We start from the raw sequence: 18,549 nt of genomic DNA, 5'->3' as shown, positions 1-18,549 counted from the left end.
AAAAGTCAAAAATGGGAAGGGTGGGGGATTGTCCCAAAACTTGCTACAAGGGGCCAGAGGGGCGGGCTGAATGAAAAATGTGTAAAATCAAGCACCGTGAAGGCATTGTGTGAAAATTGTGAAGGATTTTCCAAAGCGGGTAAAAACTTAAAAAAATGACAGGGTCGGTAGTGTCGAAAAAGTCAAAAATAGGGAAGGGTTGGGGATTGTCTCCAGACTTGCTACAAGGGGCCAGAGGGGCGGGCTGAATGAAAAATGTGTAAAATGAAGCACCGTGAAGGCATTGTGTGAAAATTGTGAAGGATTTTCCAAAGCGGGCAAAAATTGAAAAAAATGAAAGGGCCGGTAGTGTCGAAAAAGTCAAAAATGGGAAGGGTGAGGGATTGTCCCTAAACTTGCTACAAGGGGCCAGAGGGGCGGGCTGAATGAAAAATGTGTAAAATCAAGCACCGTGAAGGCATTGTGTGAAAATTGTGAAGGATTTTCCAAAGCGGGCAAAAATTGAAAAAAATGACAGGGTCGGTAGTGTCGAAAAAGTCAAAAATGGGAAGAGTGGGGGATTGTCCCTAAACTTGCTACAGGGGGCCAGAGGTGCGGGCTGAATGAAAAATGTGTAAAATCAAGCACCGTGAAGGCATTGTGTGAAAATTGTGAAAGATTTTCCAAAGCGGGCAAAAATTTAAAAAAATGACAGGGCCGGTAGTGTCGAAAAAGTCAAAAATGGGGAAGGGTGAGGGATTGTCCCTAAACTTGCTACAGGGGGCCAGAGGGGCGGGCTGAATGAAAAATGTGTAAAATCAAGCACCGTGAAGGCATTGTGTGAAAATTGTGAAGGATTTTCCAAAGTGGGCAAAAATTGAAAAAAATGACAGGGTCGGTAGTGTCGAAAAAGTCAAAAATAGGGAAGGGTGGGGGATTGTCCCTAAACTTGCTCCAAGGGGCCAGAGGGGCGGGCTGAATGAAAAATGTGTAAAATCAAGCACCGTGACGGCATTGTGTGAAAATTGTGAAGGATTTTCCAAAGCGGGCAAAAATTGAAAAAAATGACAGGGCCGGTAGTGTCGAAAAAGTCAAAAATAGGGAAGGGTGGGGGATTGTCCCCAAACTTGCTACAAGGGGCCAGAGGGGCGGGCTGAATGAAAAATGTGTAAAATCAAGCACCGTGAAGGCATTGTGTGAAAATTGTGAAGGATTTTCCAAAGCGGGCAAAAATTGAAAAAAACGACAGGGCCGGTAGTGTCGAAAAAGTCAAAAATGGGAAAAGTGGGAGATTGTCCCAAAACTTGCTACAAGGGGCCAGAGGGGCGGGCTGAATGAAAAATGTGTAAAATGAAGCACCGTGAAGGCATTGTGTGAAAATTGTGAAGGATTTTCCAAAGCGGGCAAAAATTGAAAAAAACGACAGGGCCGGTAGTGTCGAAAAAGTCAAAAATGGGAAAAGTGGGAGATTGTCCCAAAACTTGCTACAAGGGGCCAGAGGGGCGGGCTGAATGAAAAATGTGTAAAATGAAGCACCGTGAAGGCATTGTGTGAAAATTGTGAAGGATTTTCCAAAGTGGGCAAAAATTGAAAAAAATGACAGGGCCGGTAGTGTCGAAAAAGTCAAAAATGGGAAGGGTGGGGGATTGTCCCAAAACTTGCTACAAGGGGCCAGAGGGGCGGGCTGAATGAAAAATGTGTAAAATCAAGCACCGTGAAGGCATTGTGTGAAAATTGTGAAGGATTTTCCAAAGCGGGCAAAAATTGAAAAAAACGACAGGGCCGGTAGTGTCAAAAAAGTCAAAAATGGGAAGGGTGAGGGATTGTCCCTAAACATGCTACAAGGGGCCAAAGGGGCGGGCTGAATGAAAAATGTGTAAAATCAAGCACCGTGAAGGCATTGTGTGAAAATTGTGAAGGATTTTCCAAAGTGGGCAAAAATTTAAAAAAATGACAGGGCCGGTAGTGTCGAAAAAGTCAAAAATGGGAAAAGTGGGGGATTGTTCCAAAACTTGCTACAAGGGGCCAGAGGGGCGGGCTGAATGAAAAATGTGTAAAATCAAGCACCGTGAAGGCATTGTGTGAAAATTGTGAAGGATTTTCCAAAGCAGGTAAAAACTTAAAAAAATGACAGGGTCGGTAGTGTCGAAAAAGTCAAAAATAGGGAAGGGTTGGGGATTGTCCCTAAACTTGCTACAAGGGGCCAGAGGGGCGGGCTGAATGAAAAATGTGTAAAATGAAGCACCGTGAAGGCATTGTGTGACAATTGTGAAGGATTTTACAAAGTGGGCAAAAATTGAAAAAAATGACAGGGCCGGTAGTGTCGAAAAAGTCAAAAATGGGAAGGGTGGGGGATTGTCCCAAAACTTGCTACAAGGGGCCAGAGGGGCGGGCTGAATGAAAAATGTGTAAAATCAAGCACCGTGAAGGCATTGTGTGAAAATTGTGAAGGATTTTCCAAAGCGGGTAAAAACTTAAAAAAATGACAGGGTCGGTAGTGTCGAAAAAGTCAAAAATAGGGAAGGGTTGGGGATTGTCTCCAGACTTGCTACAAGGGGCCAGAGGGGCGGGCTGAATGAAAAATGTGTAAAATGAAGCACCGTGAAGGCATTGTGTGAAAATTGTGAAGGATTTTCCAAAGCGGGCAAAAATTGAAAAAAATGAAAGGGCCGGTAGTGTCGAAAAAGTCAAAAATGGGAAGGGTGAGGGATTGTCCCTAAACTTGCTACAAGGGGCCAGAGGGGCGGGCTGAATGAAAAATGTGTAAAATCAAGCACCGTGAAGGCATTGTGTGAAAATTGTGAAGGATTTTCCAAAGCGGGCAAAAATTGAAAAAAATGACAGGGTCGGTAGTGTCGAAAAAGTCAAAAATGGGAAGAGTGGGGGATTGTCCCTAAACTTGCTACAGGGGGCCAGAGGTGCGGGCTGAATGAAAAATGTGTAAAATCAAGCACCGTGAAGGCATTGTGTGAAAATTGTGAAAGATTTTCCAAAGCGGGCAAAAATTTAAAAAAATGACAGGGCCGGTAGTGTCGAAAAAGTCAAAAATGGGGAAGGGTGAGGGATTGTCCCTAAACTTGCTACAGGGGGCCAGAGGGGCGGGCTGAATGAAAAATGTGTAAAATCAAGCACCGTGAAGGCATTGTGTGAAAATTGTGAAGGATTTTCCAAAGTGGGCAAAAATTGAAAAAAATGACAGGGTCGGTAGTGTCGAAAAAGTCAAAAATAGGGAAGGGTGGGGGATTGTCCCTAAACTTGCTCCAAGGGGCCAGAGGGGCGGGCTGAATGAAAAATGTGTAAAATCAAGCACCGTGAAGGCATTGTGTGAAAATTGTGAAGGATTTTCCAAAGTGGGCAAAAAATGAAAAAAACGACAGGGCCGGTAGTGTCGAAAAAGTCAAAAATAGGAAAAGTGGGAGATTGTCCCAAAACTTGCTACAAGGGGCCAGAGGGGCGGGCTGAATGAAAAATGTGTAAAATCAAGCACCGTGAAGGCATTGTGTGAAAATCGTGAAGGATTTTCCAAAGCGGGCAAAAATTGAAAAAAATGACAGGGCCGGTAGTGTCGAAAAAGTCAAAAATGGGAAGGGTTGGGGATTGTCCCCAGACTTGCTACAAGGGGCCAGAGGGGCGGGCTGAATGAAAAATGTGTAAAATCAAGCACCGTGAAGGCATTGTGTGAAAATTGTGAAGGATTTTCCAAAGCGGGCAAAAATTGAAAAAAATGACAGGGCCGGTAGTGTCGAAAAAGTCAAAAATGGGAAGGGTGAGGGATTGTCCCTAAACTTGCTACAAGGGGCCAGAGGGGCGGGCTGAATGAAAAATGTGTAAAATCAAGCACCGTGAAGGCATTGTGTGAAAATTGTGAAGGATTTTCCAAAGTGGGCAAAAATTGAAAAAAATGACAGGGTCGGTAGTGTCGAAAAAGTCAAAAATAGGGAAGGGTGGGGGATTGTCCCTAAACTTGCTCCAAGGGACCAGAGGGGCGGGCTGAATGAAAAATGTGTAAAATCAAGCACCGTGAAGGCATTGTGTGAAAATTGTGAAGGATTTTCCAAAGCGGGCAAAAATTGAAAAAAATGACAGGGCCGGTAGTGTCGAAAAAGTCAAAAATAGGGAAGGGTGGGGGATTGTCCCAAAACTTGCTCCAAGGGGCCAGAGGGGCGGGCTGAATGAAAAATGTGTAAAATCAAGCACCGTGAAGGCATTGTGTGAAAATTGTGAAGGATTTTCCAAAGCGGGCAAAAATTGAAAAAAACGACAGGGCCGGTAGTGTCGAAAAAGTCAAAAATGGGAAGGGTGGGGGATTGTCCCTAAACTTGCTACAAGGGGCCAGAGGGGCGGGCTGAATGAAAAATGTGTAAAATCAAGCACCGTGAAGGCATTGTGTGAAAATTGTGAAGGATTTTCCAAAGCGGGCAAAAATTGAAAAAAAATGACAGGGCCGGTAGTGTCGAAAAAGTCAAAAATGGGAAGGGTTGGGGATTTTCCCAAAACTTGCTACAAGGGGCCAGAGGGGCGGGCTGAATGAAAAATGTGTAAAATCAAGCACCGTTAAGCCATTGTGTGAAAATTGTGAAGGATTTTCCAAAGCGGGCAAAAATTGAAAAAAATGACAGGGCCGGTAGTGTTGAAAAAGTCAAAAATGGGAAGGGTGAGGGATTGTCCCTAAACTTGCTACAAGGGGCCAGAGGGGTGGGCTGAATGAAAAATGTGTAAAATCAAGCACCGTGAAGGCATTGTGTGAAAATTGTGAAGGATTTTCCAAAGCGGGCAAAAATTGAAAAAAACGACAGGGCCGGTAGTGTCGAAAAAGTCAAAAATGGGAAAAGTGGGAGATTGTCCCAAAACTTGCTACAAGGGGCCAGAGGGGCGGGCTGAATGAAAAATGTGTAAAATCAAGCACCGTGAAGGCATTGTGTGAAAATTGTGAAGGATTTTCCAAAGCGGGCAAAAATTGAAAAAAACGACAGGGCCGGTAGTGTCGAAAAAGTCAAAAATGGGAAAAGTGGGAGATTGTCCCAAAACTTGCTACAAGGGGCCAGAGGGGCGGGCTGAATGAAAAATGTGTAAAATGAAGCACCGTGAAGGCATTGTGTGAAAATTGTGAAGGATTTTCCAAAGCGGGCAAAAATTGAAAAAAATGACAGGGTCGGTAGTGTCAAAAAAGTCAAAAATGGGAAGGGTGAGGGATTGTCCCTAAACTTGCTACAGGGGGCCAGAGGGGCGGGCTGAATGAAAAATGTGTAAAATCAAGCACCGTGAAGGCATTGTGTGAAAATTGTGAAAGATTTTCCAAAGTGGGCAAAAATTGAAAAAAATGACAGGGCCGGTAGTGTCGAAAAAGTCAAAAATGGGAAGGGTGAGGGATTGTCCCTAAACTTGCTACAAGGGGCCAGAGGGGCGGGCTGAATGAAAAATGTGTAAAATCAAGCACCGTGAAGGCATTGTGTGAAAATTGTGAAGGATTTTCCAAAATGGGCAAAAATTGAAAAAAACGACAGGGCCGGTAGTGTCGAAAAAGTCAAAAATGGGAAGGGTGAGGGATTGTCCCTAAACTTGCTACAAGGGGCCAGAGGGGTGGGCTGAATGAAAAATGTGTAAAATCAAGCACCGTGAAGGCATTGTGTGAAAATTGTGAAGGATTTTCCAAAGTGGGCAAAAATTGAAAAAAATGACAGGGTCGGTAGTGTCGAAAAAGTCAAAAATAGGGAAGGGTGGGGGATTGTCCCCAAACTTGCTACAAGGGGCCAGAGGGGCGGGCTGAATGAAAAATGTGTAAAATCAAGCACCGTGAAGGCATTGTGTGAAAATTGTGAAGGATTTTCCAAAGCGGGCAAAAATTGAAAAAAACGACAGGGCCGGTAGTGTCGAAAAAGTCAAAAATGGGAAAAGTGGGAGATTGTCCCAAAACTTGCTACAAGGGGCCAGAGGGGCGGGCTGAATGAAAAATGTGTAAAATGAAGCACCGTGAAGGCATTGTGTGAAAATTGTGAAGGATTTTCCAAAGTGGGCAAAAATTGAAAAAAATGACAGGGCCGGTAGTGTCGAAAAAGTCAAAAATGGGAAGGGTGGGGGATTGTCCCAAAACTTGCTACAAGGGGCCAGAGGGGCGGGCTGAATGAAAAATGTGTAAAATCAAGCACCGTGAAGGCATTGTGTGAAAATTGTGAAGGATTTTCCAAAGCGGGCAAAAATTGAAAAAAACGACAGGGCCGGTAGTGTCAAAAAAGTCAAAAATGGGAAGGGTGAGGGATTGTCCCTAAACATGCTACAAGGGGCCAAAGGGGCGGGCTGAATGAAAAATGTGTAAAATCAAGCACCGTGAAGGCATTGTGTGAAAATTGTGAAGGATTTTCCAAAGTGGGCAAAAATTTAAAAAAATGACAGGGCCGGTAGTGTCGAAAAAGTCAAAAATGGGAAAAGTGGGGGATTGTTCCAAAACTTGCTACAAGGGGCCAGAGGGGCGGGCTGAATGAAAAATGTGTAAAATCAAGCACCGTGAAGGCATTGTGTGAAAATTGTGAAGGATTTTCCAAAGCAGGTAAAAACTTAAAAAAATGACAGGGTCGGTAGTGTCGAAAAAGTCAAAAATAGGGAAGGGTTGGGGATTGTCCCTAAACTTGCTACAAGGGGCCAGAGGGGCGGGCTGAATGAAAAATGTGTAAAATGAAGCACCGTGAAGGCATTGTGTGAAAATTGTGAAGGATTTTCCAAAGCGGGCAAAAATTGAAAAAAATGACAGGGCCGGTAGTGTCGAAAAAGTCAAAAATGGGAAGGGTGAGGGATTGTCCCTAAACTTGCTACAAGGGGCCAGAGGGGCGGGCTGAATGAAAAATGTGTAAAATCAAGCACCGTGAAGGCATTGTGTGAAAATTGTGAAGGATTTTCCAAAATGGGCAAAAATTGAAAAAAACGACAGGGCCGGTAGTGTCGAAAAAGTCAAAAATGGGAAGGGTGAGGGATTGTCCCTAAACTTGCTACAAGGGGCCAGAGGGGTGGGCTGAATGAAAAATGTGTAAAATCAAGCACCGTGAAGGCATTGTGTGAAAATTGTGAAGGATTTTCCAAAGTGGGCAAAAATTGAAAAAAATGACAGGGTCGGTAGTGTCGAAAAAGTCAAAAATAGGGAAGGGTGGGGGATTGTCCCCAAACTTGCTACAAGGGGCCAGAGGGGCGGGCTGAATGAAAAATGTGTAAAATCAAGCACCGTGAAGGCATTGTGTGAAAATTGTGAAGGATTTTCCAAAGCGGGCAAAAATTGAAAAAAACGACAGGGCCGGTAGTGTCGAAAAAGTCAAAAATGGGAAAAGTGGGAGATTGTCCCAAAACTTGCTACAAGGGGCCAGAGGGGCGGGCTGAATGAAAAATGTGTAAAATGAAGCACCGTGAAGGCATTGTGTGAAAATTGTGAAGGATTTTCCAAAGTGGGCAAAAATTGAAAAAAATGACAGGGCCGGTAGTGTCGAAAAAGTCAAAAATGGGAAGGGTGGGGGATTGTCCCAAAACTTGCTACAAGGGGCCAGAGGGGCGGGCTGAATGAAAAATGTGTAAAATCAAGCACCGTGAAGGCATTGTGTGAAAATTGTGAAGGATTTTCCAAAGCGGGCAAAAATTGAAAAAAACGACAGGGCCGGTAGTGTCAAAAAAGTCAAAAATGGGAAGGGTGAGGGATTGTCCCTAAACATGCTACAAGGGGCCAAAGGGGCGGGCTGAATGAAAAATGTGTAAAATCAAGCACCGTGAAGGCATTGTGTGAAAATTGTGAAGGATTTTCCAAAGTGGGCAAAAATTTAAAAAAATGACAGGGCCGGTAGTGTCGAAAAAGTCAAAAATGGGAAAAGTGGGGGATTGTTCCAAAACTTGCTACAAGGGGCCAGAGGGGCGGGCTGAATGAAAAATGTGTAAAATCAAGCACCGTGAAGGCATTGTGTGAAAATTGTGAAGGATTTTCCAAAGCAGGTAAAAACTTAAAAAAATGACAGGGTCGGTAGTGTCGAAAAAGTCAAAAATAGGGAAGGGTTGGGGATTGTCCCTAAACTTGCTACAAGGGGCCAGAGGGGCGGGCTGAATGAAAAATGTGTAAAATGAAGCACCGTGAAGGCATTGTGTGACAATTGTGAAGGATTTTACAAAGTGGGCAAAAATTGAAAAAAATGACAGGGCCGGTAGTGTCGAAAAAGTCAAAAATGGGAAGGGTGGGGGATTGTCCCAAAACTTGCTACAAGGGGCCAGAGGGGCGGGCTGAATGAAAAATGTGTAAAATCAAGCACCGTGAAGGCATTGTGTGAAAATTGTGAAGGATTTTCCAAAGCGGGTAAAAACTTAAAAAAATGACAGGGTCGGTAGTGTCGAAAAAGTCAAAAATAGGGAAGGGTTGGGGATTGTCTCCAGACTTGCTACAAGGGGCCAGAGGGGCGGGCTGAATGAAAAATGTGTAAAATGAAGCACCGTGAAGGCATTGTGTGAAAATTGTGAAGGATTTTCCAAAGCGGGCAAAAATTGAAAAAAATGAAAGGGCCGGTAGTGTCGAAAAAGTCAAAAATGGGAAGGGTGAGGGATTGTCCCTAAACTTGCTACAAGGGGCCAGAGGGGCGGGCTGAATGAAAAATGTGTAAAATCAAGCACCGTGAAGGCATTGTGTGAAAATTGTGAAGGATTTTCCAAAGCGGGCAAAAATTGAAAAAAATGACAGGGTCGGTAGTGTCGAAAAAGTCAAAAATGGGAAGAGTGGGGGATTGTCCCTAAACTTGCTACAGGGGGCCAGAGGTGCGGGCTGAATGAAAAATGTGTAAAATCAAGCACCGTGAAGGCATTGTGTGAAAATTGTGAAGGATTTTCCAAAAAGGGCAAAAATTGAAAAAAAAGACAGGGCCGGTAGTGTCGAAAAAGTCAAAAATGGGAAGGGTGGGGGATTGTCCCTAAACTTGCTACAAGGGGCCAGAGGGGCGGGCTGAATGAAAAATGTGTAAAATCAAGCACCGTGAAGGCATTGTGTGAAAATTGTGAAGGATTTTCCAAAGCGGGCAAAAATTGAAAAAAAATGACAGGGCCGGTAGTGTCGAAAAAGTCAAAAATGGGAAGGGTTGGGGATTTTCCCAAAACTTGCTACAAGGGGCCAGAGGGGCGGGCTGAATGAAAAATGTGTAAAATGAAGCACCGTGAAGGCATTGTGTGAAAATTGTGAAGGATTTTCCAAAGCGGGCAAAAATTGAAAAAAATGAAAGGGTCGGTAGTGTCGAAAAAGTCAAAAATAGGGAAGGGTTGGGGATTGTCCCTAAACTTGCTACAAGGGGCCAGAGGGGCGGGCTGAATGAAAAATGTGTAAAATGAAGCACCGTGAAGGCATTGTGTGACAATTGTGAAGGATTTTACAAAGTGGGCAAAAATTGAAAAAAATGACAGGGCCGGTAGTGTCGAAAAAGTCAAAAATGGGAAGGGTGGGGGATTGTCCCAAAACTTGCTACAAGGGGCCAGAGGGGCGGGCTGAATGAAAAATGTGTAAAATCAAGCACCGTGAAGGCATTGTGTGAAAATTGTGAAGGATTTTCCAAAGCGGGTAAAAACTTAAAAAAATGACAGGGTCGGTAGTGTCGAAAAAGTCAAAAATAGGGAAGGGTTGGGGATTGTCTCCAGACTTGCTACAAGGGGCCAGAGGGGCGGGCTGAATGAAAAATGTGTAAAATGAAGCACCGTGAAGGCATTGTGTGAAAATTGTGAAGGATTTTCCAAAGCGGGCAAAAATTGAAAAAAATGAAAGGGCCGGTAGTGTCGAAAAAGTCAAAAATGGGAAGGGTGAGGGATTGTCCCTAAACTTGCTACAAGGGGCCAGAGGGGCGGGCTGAATGAAAAATGTGTAAAATCAAGCACCGTGAAGGCATTGTGTGAAAATTGTGAAGGATTTTCCAAAGCGGGCAAAAATTGAAAAAAATGACAGGGTCGGTAGTGTCGAAAAAGTCAAAAATGGGAAGAGTGGGGGATTGTCCCTAAACTTGCTACAGGGGGCCAGAGGTGCGGGCTGAATGAAAAATGTGTAAAATCAAGCACCGTGAAGGCATTGTGTGAAAATTGTGAAGGATTTTCCAAAGCGGGCAAAAATTGAAAAAAAAGACAGGGCCGGTAGTGTCGAAAAAGTCAAAAATGGGAAGGGTGGGGGATTGTCCCTAAACTTGCTACAAGGGGCCAGAGGGGCGGGCTGAATGAAAAATGTGTAAAATCAAGCACCGTGAAGGCATTGTGTGAAAATTGTGAAGGATTTTCCAAAGCGGGCAAAAATTGAAAAAAAATGACAGGGCCGGTAGTGTCGAAAAAGTCAAAAATGGGAAGGGTTGGGGATTTTCCCAAAACTTGCTACAAGGGGCCAGAGGGGCGGGCTGAATGAAAAATGTGTAAAATCAAGCACCGTTAAGCCATTGTGTGAAAATTGTGAAGGATTTTCCAAAGCGGGCAAAAATTGAAAAAAATGACAGGGCCGGTAGTGTTGAAAAAGTCAAAAATGGGAAGGGTGAGGGATTGTCCCTAAACTTGCTACAAGGGGCCAGAGGGGTGGGCTGAATGAAAAATGTGTAAAATCAAGCACCGTGAAGGCATTGTGTGAAAATTGTGAAGGATTTTCCAAAGCGGGCAAAAATTGAAAAAAACGACAGGGCCGGTAGTGTCGAAAAAGTCAAAAATGGGAAAAGTGGGAGATTGTCCCAAAACTTGCTACAAGGGGCCAGAGGGGCGGGCTGAATGAAAAATGTGTAAAATCAAGCACCGTGAAGGCATTGTGTGAAAATTGTGAAGGATTTTCCAAAGCGGGCAAAAATTGAAAAAAACGACAGGGCCGGTAGTGTCGAAAAAGTCAAAAATGGGAAAAGTGGGAGATTGTCCCAAAACTTGCTACAAGGGGCCAGAGGGGCGGGCTGAATGAAAAATGTGTAAAATGAAGCACCGTGAAGGCATTGTGTGAAAATTGTGAAGGATTTTCCAAAGTGGGCAAAAATTGAAAAAAATGACAGGGTCGGTAGTGTCAAAAAAGTCAAAAATGGGAAGGGTGAGGGATTGTCCCTAAACTTGCTACAGGGGGCCAGAGGGGCGGGCTGAATGAAAAATGTGTAAAATCAAGCACCGTGAAGGCATTGTGTGAAAATTGTGAAGGATTTTCCAAAATGTGCAAAAATTGAAAAAAACGACAGGGCCGGTAGTGTCGAAAAAGTCAAAAATGGGAAGGGTGAGGGATTGTCCCTAAACTTGCTACAGGGGGCCAGAGGGGTGGGCTGAATGAAAAATGTGTAAAATCAAGCACCGTGAAGGCATTGTGTGAAAATTGTGAAGGATTTTCCAAAGTGGGCAAAAATTGAAAAAAATGACAGGGTCGGTAGTGTCGAAAAAGTCAAAAATAGGGAAGGGTGGGGGATTGTCCCCAAACTTGCTACAAGGGGCCAGAGGGGCGGGCTGAATGAAAAATGTGTAAAATCAAGCACCGTGAAGGCATTGTGTGAAAATTGTGAAGGATTTTCCAAAGCGGGCAAAAATTGAAAAAAACGACAGGGCCGGTAGTGTCGAAAAAGTCAAAAATGGGAAAAGTGGGAGATTGTCCCAAAACTTGCTACAAGGGGCCAGAGGGGCGGGCTGAATGAAAAATGTGTAAAATGAAGCACCGTGAAGGCATTGTGTGAAAATTGTGAAGGATTTTCCAAAGTGGGCAAAAATTGAAAAAAATGACAGGGCCGGTAGTGTCAAAAAAGTCAAAAATGGGAAGGGTGAGGGATTGTCCCTAAACATGCTACAAGGGGCCAAAGGGGCGGGCTGAATGAAAAATGTGTAAAATCAAGCACCGTGAAGGCATTGTGTGAAAATTGTGAAGGATTTTCCAAAGTGGGCAAAAATTTAAAAAAATGACAGGGCCGGTAGTGTCGAAAAAGTCAAAAATGGGAAAAGTGGGGGATTGTTCCAAAACTTGCTACAAGGGGCCAGAGGGGCGGGCTGAATGAAAAATGTGTAAAATCAAGCACCGTGAAGGCATTGTGTGAAAATTGTGAAGGATTTTCCAAAGCAGGTAAAAACTTAAAAAAATGACAGGGTCGGTAGTGTCGAAAAAGTCAAAAATAGGGAAGGGTTGGGGATTGTCCCTAAACTTGCTACAAGGGGCCAGAGGGGCGGGCTGAATGAAAAATGTGTAAAATGAAGCACCGTGAAGGCATTGTGTGACAATTGTGAAGGATTTTACAAAGTGGGCAAAAATTGAAAAAAATGACAGGGCCGGTAGTGTCGAAAAAGTCAAAAATGGGAAGGGTGGGGGATTGTCCCAAAACTTGCTACAAGGGGCCAGAGGGGCGGGCTGAATGAAAAATGTGTAAAATCAAGCACCGTGAAGGCATTGTGTGAAAATTGTGAAGGATTTTCCAAAGCGGGTAAAAACTTAAAAAAATGACAGGGTCGGTAGTGTCGAAAAAGTCAAAAATAGGGAAGGGTTGGGGATTGTCTCCAGACTTGCTACAAGGGGCCAGAGGGGCGGGCTGAATGAAAAATGTGTAAAATGAAGCACCGTGAAGGCATTGTGTGAAAATTGTGAAGGATTTTCCAAAGCGGGCAAAAATTGAAAAAAATGAAAGGGCCGGTAGTGTCGAAAAAGTCAAAAATGGGAAGGGTTGGGGATTGTCTCCAGACTTGCTACAAGGGGCCAGAGGGGCGGGCTGAATGAAAAATGTGTAAAATGAAGCACCGTGAAGGCATTGTGTGAAAATTGTGAAGGATTTTCCAAAGCGGGCAAAAATTGAAAAAAATGAAAGGGCCGGTAGTGTCGAAAAAGTCAAAAATGGGAAGGGTGAGGGATTGTCCCTAAACTTGCTACAAGGGGCCAGAGGGGCGGGCTGAATGAAAAATGTGTAAAATCAAGCACCGTGAAGGCATTGTGTGAAAATTGTGAAGGATTTTCCAAAGCGGGCAAAAATTGAAAAAAATGACAGGGTCGGTAGTGTCGAAAAAGTCAAAAATGGGAAGAGTGGGGGATTGTCCCTAAACTTGCTACAGGGGGCCAGAGGTGCGGGCTGAATGAAAAATGTGTAAAATCAAGCACCGTGAAGGCATTGTGTGAAAATTGTGAAAGATTTTCCAAAGCGGGCAAAAATTTAAAAAAATGACAGGGCCGGTAGTGTCGAAAAAGTCAAAAATGGGGAAGGGTGAGGGATTGTCCCTAAACTTGCTACAGGGGGCCAGAGGGGCGGGCTGAATGAAAAATGTGTAAAATCAAGCACCGTGAAGGCATTGTGTGAAAATTGTGAAGGATTTTCCAAAGTGGGCAAAAATTGAAAAAAATGACAGGGTCGGTAGTGTCGAAAAAGTCAAAAATAGGGAAGGGTGGGGGATTGTCCCTAAACTTGCTCCAAGGGGCCAGAGGGGCGGGCTGAATGAAAAATGTGTAAAATCAAGCACCGTGAAGGCATTGTGTGAAAATTGTGAAGGATTTTCCAAAGTGGGCAAAAAATGAAAAAAACGACAGGGCCGGTAGTGTCGAAAAAGTCAAAAATGGGAAAAGTGGGAGATTGTCCCAAAACTTGCTACAAGGGGCCAGAGGGGCGGGCTGAATGAAAAATGTGTAAAATCAAGCACCGTGAAGGCATTGTGTGAAAATCGTGAAGGATTTTCCAAAGCGGGCAAAAATTGAAAAAAATGACAGGGCCGGTAGTGTCGAAAAAGTCAAAAATGGGAAGGGTTGGGGATTGTCCCCAGACTTGCTACAAGGGGCCAGAGGGGCGGGCTGAATGAAAAATGTGTAAAATCAAGCACCGTGAAGGCATTGTGTGAAAATTGTGAAGGATTTTCCAAAGCGGGCAAAAATTGAAAAAAATGACAGGGCCGGTAGTGTCGAAAAAGTCAAAAATGGGAAGGGTGAGGGATTGTCCCTAGACTTGCTACAAGGGGCCAGAGGGGCGGGCTGAATGAAAAATGTGTAAAATCAAGCACCGTGAAGGCATTGTGTGAAAATTGTGAAGGATTTTCCAAAGTGGGCAAAAATTGAAAAAAATGACAGGGTCGGTAGTGTCGAAAAAGTCAAAAATAGGGAAGGGTGGGGGATTGTCCCTAAACTTGCTCCAAGGGACCAGAGGGGCGGGCTGAATGAAAAATGTGTAAAATCAAGCACCGTGAAGGCATTGTGTGAAAATTGTGAAGGATTTTCCAAAGCGGGCAAAAATTGAAAAAAATGACAGGGCCGGTAGTGTCGAAAAAGTCAAAAATAGGGAAGGGTGGGGGATTGTCCCAAAACTTGCTCCAAGGGGCCAGAGGGGCGGGCTGAATGAAAAATGTGTAAAATCAAGCACCGTGAAGGCATTGTGTGAAAATTGTGAAGGATTTTCCAAAAAGGGCAAAAATTGAAAAAAAAGACAGGGCCGGTAGTGTCGAAAAAGTCAAAAATGGGAAGGGTGGGGGATTGTCCCTAAACTTGCTACAAGGGGCCAGAGGGGCGGGCTGAATGAAAAATGTGTAAAATCAAGCACCGTGAAGGCATTGTGTGAAAATTGTGAAGGATTTTCCAAAGCGGGCAAAAATTGAAAAAAAATGACAGGGCCGGTAGTGTCGAAAAAGTCAAAAATGGGAAGGGTTGGGGATTTTCCCAAAACTTGCTACAAGGGGCCAGAGGGGCGGGCTGAATGAAAAATGTGTAAAATCAAGCACCGTTAAGCCATTGTGTGAAAATTGTGAAGGATTTTCCAAAGCGGGCAAAAATTGAAAAAAATGACAGGGCCGGTAGTGTTGAAAAAGTCAAAAATGGGAAGGGTGAGGGATTGTCCCTAAACTTGCTACAAGGGGCCAGAGGGGTGGGCTGAATGAAAAATGTGTAAAATCAAGCACCGTGAAGGCATTGTGTGAAAATTGTGAAGGATTTTCCAAAGCGGGCAAAAATTGAAAAAAACGACAGGGCCGGTAGTGTCGAAAAAGTCAAAAATGGGAAAAGTGGGAGATTGTCCCAAAACTTGCTACAAGGGGCCAGAGGGGCGGGCTGAATGAAAAATGTGTAAAATCAAGCACCGTGAAGGCATTGTGTGAAAATTGTGAAGGATTTTCCAAAGCGGGCAAAAATTGAAAAAAACGACAGGGCCGGTAGTGTCAAAAAAGTCAAAAATGGGAAGGGTGAGGGATTGTCCCTAAACATGCTACAAGGGGCCAAAGGGGCGGGCTGAATGAAAAATGTGTAAAATCAAGCACCGTGAAGGCATTGTGTGAAAATTGTGAAGGATTTTCCAAAGTGGGCAAAAATTTAAAAAAATGACAGGGCCGGTAGTGTCGAAAAAGTCAAAAATGGGAAAAGTGGGGGATTGTTCCAAAACTTGCTACAAGGGGCCAGAGGGGCGGGCTGAATGAAAAATGTGTAAAATCAAGCACCGTGAAGGCATTGTGTGAAAATTGTGAAGGATTTTCCAAAGCAGGTAAAAACTTAAAAAAATGACAGGGTCGGTAGTGTCGAAAAAGTCAAAAATAGGGAAGGGTTGGGGATTGTCCCTAAACTTGCTACAAGGGGCCAGAGGGGCGGGCTGAATGAAAAATGTGTAAAATGAAGCACCGTGAAGGCATTGTGTGACAATTGTGAAGGATTTTACAAAGTGGGCAAAAATTGAAAAAAATGACAGGGCCGGTAGTGTCGAAAAAGTCAAAAATGGGAAGGGTGGGGGATTGTCCCAAAACTTGCTACAAGGGGCCAGAGGGGCGGGCTGAATGAAAAATGTGTAAAATCAAGCACCGTGAAGGCATTGTGTGAAAATTGTGAAGGATTTTCCAAAGCGGGTAAAAACTTAAAAAAATGACAGGGTCGGTAGTGTCGAAAAAGTCAAAAATAGGGAAGGGTTGGGGATTGTCTCCAGACTTGCTACAAGGGGCCAGAGGGGCGGGCTGAATGAAAAATGTGTAAAATGAAGCACCGTGAAGGCATTGTGTGAAAATTGTGAAGGATTTTCCAAAGCGGGCAAAAATTGAAAAAAATGAAAGGGCCGGTAGTGTCGAAAAAGTCAAAAATGGGAAGGGTGAGGGATTGTCCCTAAACTTGCTACAAGGGGCCAGAGGGGCGGGCTGAATGAAAAATGTGTAAAATCAAGCACCGTGAAGGCATTGTGTGAAAATTGTGAAGGATTTTCCAAAGCGGGCAAAAATTGAAAAAAATGACAGGGTCGGTAGTGTCGAAAAAGTCAAAAATGGGAAGAGTGGGGGATTGTCCCTAAACTTGCTACAGGGGGCCAGAGGTGCGGGCTGAATGAAAAATGTGTAAAATCAAGCACCGTGAAGGCATTGTGTGAAAATTGTGAAAGATTTTCCAAAGCGGGCAAAAATTTAAAAAAATGACAGGGCCGGTAGTGTCGAAAAAGTCAAAAATGGGGAAGGGTGAGGGATTGTCCCTAAACTTGCTACAGGGGGCCAGAGGGGCGGGCTGAATGAAAAATGTGTAAAATCAAGCACCGTGAAGGCATTGTGTGAAAATTGTGAAGGATTTTCCAAAGTGGGCAAAAATTGAAAAAAATGACAGGGTCGGTAGTGTCGAAAAAGTCAAAAATAGGGAAGGGTGGGGGATTGTCCCTAAACTTGCTCCAAGGGGCCAGAGGGGCGGGCTGAATGAAAAATGTGTAAAATCAAGCACCGTGAAGGCATTGTGTGAAAATTGTGAAGGATTTTCCAAAGTGGGCAAAAAATGAAAAAAACGACAGGGCCGGTAGTGTCGAAAAAGTCAAAAATGGGAAAAGTGGGAGATTGTCCCAAAACTTGCTACAAGGGGCCAGAGGGGCGGGCTGAATGAAAAATGTGTAAAATCAAGCACCGTGAAGGCATTGTGTGAAAATCGTGAAGGATTTTCCAAAGCGGGCAAAAATTGAAAAAAATGACAGGGCCGGTAGTGTCGAAAAAGTCAAAAATGGGAAGGGTTGGGGATTGTCCCCAGACTTGCTACAAGGGGCCAGAGGGGCGGGCTGAATGAAAAATGTGTAAAATCAAGCACCGTGAAGGCATTGTGTGAAAATTGTGAAGGATTTTCCAAAGCGGGCAAAAATTGAAAAAAATGACAGGGCCGGTAGTGTCGAAAAAGTCAAAAATGGGAAGGGTGAGGGATTGTCCCATAAACTTGCTACAAGGGGCCAGAGGGGCGGGCTGAATGAAAAATGTGTAAAATCAAGCACCGTGAAGGCATTGTGTGAAAATTGTGAAGGATTTTCCAAAGTGGGCAAAAATTGAAAAAAATGACAGGGTCGGTAGTGTCGAAAAAGTCAAAAATAGGGAAGGGTGGGGGATTGTCCCTAAACTTGCTCCAAGGGACCAGAGGGGCGGGCTGAATGAAAAATGTGTAAAATCAAGCACCGTGAAGGCATTGTGTGAAAATTGTGAAGGATTTTCCAAAGCGGGCAAAAATTGAAAAAAAATGACAGGGCCGGTAGTGTCGAAAAAGTCAAAAATAGGGAAGGGTGGGGGATTGTCCCAAAACTTGCTCCAAGGGGCCAGAGGGGCGGGCTGAATGAAAAATGTGTAAAATCAAGCACCGTGAAGGCATTGTGTGAAAATTGTGAAGGATTTTCCAAAAAGGGCAAAAATTGAAAAAAAAGACAGGGCCGGTAGTGTCGAAAAAGTCAAAAATGGGAAGGGTGGGGGATTGTCCCTAAACTTGCTACAAGGGGCCAGAGGGGCGGGCTGAATGAAAAATGTGTAAAATCAAGCACCGTGAAGGCATTGTGTGAAAATTGTGAAGGATTTTCCAAAGCGGGCAAAAATTGAAAAAAAATGACAGGGCCGGTAGTGTCGAAAAAGTCAAAAATGGGAAGGGTTGGGGATTTTCCCAAAACTTGCTACAAGGGGCCAGAGGGGCGGGCTGAATGAAAAATGTGTAAAATCAAGCACCGTTAAGCCATTGTGTGAAAATTGTGAAGGATTTTCCAAAGTGGGCAAAAATTGAAAAAAATGACAGGGCCGGTAGTGTTGAAAAAGTCAAAAATGGGAAGGGTGAGGGATTGTCCCTAAACTTGCTACAAGGGGCCAGAGGGGTGGGCTGAATGAAAAATGTGTAAAATCAAGCACCGTGAAGGCATTGTGTGAAAATTGTGAAGGATTTTCCAAAGCGGGCAAAAATTGAAAAAAACGACAGGGCCGGTAGTGTCGAAAAAGTCAAAAATGGGAAAAGTGGGAGATTGTCCCAAAACTTGCTACAAGGGGCCAGAGGGGCGGGCTGAATGAAAAATGTGTAAAATCAAGCACCGTGAAGGCATTGTGTGAAAATTGTGAAGGATTTTCCAAAGCGGGCAAAAATTGAAAAAAACGACAGGGCCGGTAGTGTCGAAAAAGTCAAAAATGGGAAAAGTGGGAGATTGTCCCAAAACTTGCTACAAGGGGCCAGAGGGGCGGGCTGAATGAAAAATGTGTAAAATGAAGCACCGTGAAGGCATTGTGTGAAAATTGTGAAGGATTTTCCAAAGCGGGCAAAAATTGAAAAAAATGACAGGGTCGGTAGTGTCAAAAAAGTCAAAAATGGGAAGGGTGAGGGATTGTCCCTAAACTTGCTACAGGGGGCCAGAGGGGCGGGCTGAATGAAAAATGTGTAAAATCAAGCACCGTGAAGGC

Source organism: Scomber japonicus, chromosome 8, assembly GCF_027409825.1.
Source record: "Scomber japonicus isolate fScoJap1 chromosome 8, fScoJap1.pri, whole genome shotgun sequence".
Lineage (NCBI taxonomy): Eukaryota > Metazoa > Chordata > Actinopteri > Scombriformes > Scombridae > Scomber > Scomber japonicus.
This window is presented reverse-complemented; position numbering follows the sequence as displayed.